We start from the raw sequence: 3,397 nt of genomic DNA on the forward strand, positions 1-3,397 counted from the left end.
GCTCACCAAAGATCGACAGAAGAAACCAGTCCCTTGGAAACAATGGCAATCATTGGCAACAAGGAGATCATTGACATTAACCAAGGTATGTTAGCTGTTTAGACTGGTGTTGAAAAAAAAAAAACAAAACAAAACTAGGATACATGTGGGTCACCTTTTCTTTTCTTTTCTTTTTTTTTTTTTTTTGATAAGAAAGATTTCCTCTATGATTGTCGGTGGCCATGACCTCTATAGCTACGGATTTAATCCGTAGCAAAGTTTTAAAGAGCTACGGTACCAATGACTGCAGTCGTACTGTGGGCTACTGATCTTTAGCTACGGATATCATCCGTAGCTTTTTGAAAATGTAGCAGCGGCCATTACAACCGTCATAAAAGGTCTTGACCGCCGGTAAATCCTTTACCGACCGAGGCTTTACCGGCTGTTAGCTGACCGCGGGTAAAGGATTTGCCGGCGGTTTTGACCGCCGGTAAAGGCCTTGTAGTGGGTCCACCTGATGCATGGCTTAGATGTCCACCACACATGCCGGGACAACATACATGTCGTGTATAAATGCATCTACGGCTCCAGCATATCTAAAAATTACAAGATCATATTAGCAACTCTATGCTTCAAAAGGTAAGGCTATTTATATTTCAGGATACAAATTCCACAAAGATCTGCTATGATATTTCTGAAAGTCTGCTTGCACCAGTCCTTCACGACCACTTCATCTAAGAAAAGAAATAACAGGATCGCTTGACACAACACTTTCATCCATACAAACATCTGTTACATCTTTTGGTTTTGTCAAGGGAGCATGATATGTATTGAAATACATGAAAAAGCAAGGAAAGTTGCACCAAAGAAAAGCATGTAAAATAGGGTCAGCATTTTCTTTTATAAAAGCAAATGAGATTCCGTGAAAACGATTGATGATTTTCTTCGAGGCACACTTGCTGAAGTGCGGAAGATCCGAGCCATCATCAGGAGAGAATGGGACCCACCATGAACATGGCCAGGCTGAGAAAACAGGCTCCTCGATTCAATGTGTGGGATGGGAGAAGGATGGGAAAAAGAAAAAACACAACCACCAGTCCATATCTGTTGTACATGTGTGGCCTATTTGATAGGTAAACCAGTTTGAGCTTTGTTCCAGGGTGTACACCCAGTAGTTGGCATGTTGCCATATATTCTATAAAGGAAACCCTCAATCCTCTTTGTCATAAGCTCCTTGTGCCCTGTTTGGTAGATGGCTAAAAATGAGTTCATCTCATTTTAGTTAATTACATTATGTATTAGAGATCATGATTGTCGGTTATCAACACAATTTTTTTATTTTTATTTTTATTTTTTAATCTCTACCAAGAAGAAATATGAGATGTACTCATTTTTAGGCTACCAAACAGGCCTTATCATTTATCATTATTTTAGGAGAAAGATGATACAAAATCTACCGAGAGGATACAATGGCAAACCAAGGAAACCATGTTGTTTTCTATGGGAACATCAAACAGAGAATAAGCAAGCTGTCTGCAAGTACAGAGATTCTTTGGGAAACTAAGAGCATTGTCCTTTGACCAATGTATGGCTCACTTCCCAGCTGACGTATTAAGTGCTGAACATATAATTGAACATTGGAACCAAAACTTGTTGAACCTGAAATACAGAATGATAAAATACAATAAAGAAAGAAATTAAAGAACAGATCTAAGATGCTTTGAACTGAGAAGACTAGAAAACCATGGCAATAATGGGAAATAGTTAAATATCACAGCTCCAAAAGGATCTTGCACAGAGTGTCAGTGGAAAGTTACAGATCTGGAGGATCGGAACTCATCGGGCAAAGATTTTAAATAATTTGAGCATCCAAGCTGCCAAGAAGCAACTAATTAGAAACAGAAATTAAATGAATTGGGTATTGGTTAGAATGTTAAATGACATAACCATGCATTTCATATCAGTAAATGCAAAATATCTATGGTAATTTTGAAGTAATACTAACCGCATAATCTACTTACCTCCCTCAATCCATTTTCAGCATGTAGCTGGACATGTTGCTCTTCACTGTGGCCTGGCTCATGACTATGATTCTCTGCCTTTTCTCATTCATGTACTCAGTTTTTCACCATCTTCTGTTGCAGAACATTTGCATGAAAGAGTCACTCCATGTTTGTCAAGCACCTACATTAAATAACAAAAAAATAAAATAAAATTTGAGCATTACAACTTCATCTATTCAATGGAAACTGAATTAAGCTGAGAAGAAATGAGAGTATCCATGTCTATTTCCTGACTGAGTTAAGCTGATTTAGGCTGCTTTTGAATGCACAAGTGAATTGAATTCTGAACAAAGATTTTCTAACTAATTGAAAAATGAGAGTATCCATGATGCGCAAGTATCATGATCAAGCAAGAATAAGAAAGAAAATAAATAACTAAAGACTATCTCACTCACAAAGGAAGAAGGGCTTTGCCTCGATCCGAAATCTGCATCATCATTCAACTCAACAAAACTTTCAATTCCATCATCTTCCATAGCTGTAAATTTCTCAGCATTGGATCTCTTCATCAGTCTGCTTGCCTCTGAAAATTACAAACTAATGGATCCTCTTAACCTTCGGTTGCATCTCACCTCTCTTCCTGTAAGAATGCTTAGATCTTCCAAGCTTGCTCTCCTATTTTCTCCAAAACCTGCATTACATCTATCATGTCCAGTCAAGTAAGCTATACAAGATACACTTGGGATGCAGTCCACAAATACAATCAAAACATACACACAGTCCAAAAAGGTGAATTGTCCAATGTCTATTTATTGGTCAAATATTAGAATATGAACTAATCGCTACTAAGAAATCTTTCATTAAAAAAAAAAAAAGATTATTTATTGGATGATGTTGTTCAACACAAACAAATAACAAAACAAAAGAAATAGCAATGATGCTGAAATCAAAAGAAAATTTTCAACAGCAGTGATCTGATTGCCCCAGTGCTTGTGATTAGTCGGCGTTTGTAAAAAGGACTAGCTCAAGAGTTTGTCACCAGATTTTGCACTATGCACGAATCCCATATATAGAGAAGGCATACTAACAAGGCTTTCTTATAACCCGGCCTTGCAGGGCCATGGGGTCCACCGTGATGATCCACTCCATCCATCTATTTTTTAATATCATGCTAGTGTATGTTTCCAAAAATGAGGTAGATCCAAGAGTTAAGTGGGCCACATCATGGGAAACCATTGGATTCAATGCTCACGAATTGAAACTTAGTGGGGAATTGTTTTACTTACGGATGTTTATCAAGGTACACTTTTTCACGTAAACAATTCTAAAGAAACAATCCCAGAGAATTGTTTCTTGAGAATCAATTCTGTTGGCCCTTATAGTGGCTAGCCAAACACACTTAGGGCTGGAAAAAT

General features: G+C 37.6%; 1 long non-coding RNA gene across 1 annotated transcript; it reads right to left on the reverse strand.

Moving 5' to 3' along the window:
* Positions 1-517: 517 nt before the first annotated feature.
* Positions 518-2,672, reverse strand: LOC131256369 (uncharacterized). The gene is made up of 3 exons (XR_009176776.1): positions 2,438-2,672; positions 1,448-2,163; positions 518-777 (listed from the first exon to the last, which is right to left on the reverse strand). It is a non-coding gene; the product is annotated as an uncharacterized LOC131256369 (long non-coding RNA).
* Between the last annotated feature and the right edge of the window lie 725 nt (positions 2,673-3,397).

Source organism: Magnolia sinica, chromosome 9 (assembly GCF_029962835.1).
Source record: "Magnolia sinica isolate HGM2019 chromosome 9, MsV1, whole genome shotgun sequence".
Taxonomy (NCBI): Eukaryota; Viridiplantae; Streptophyta; class Magnoliopsida; order Magnoliales; family Magnoliaceae; genus Magnolia; species Magnolia sinica.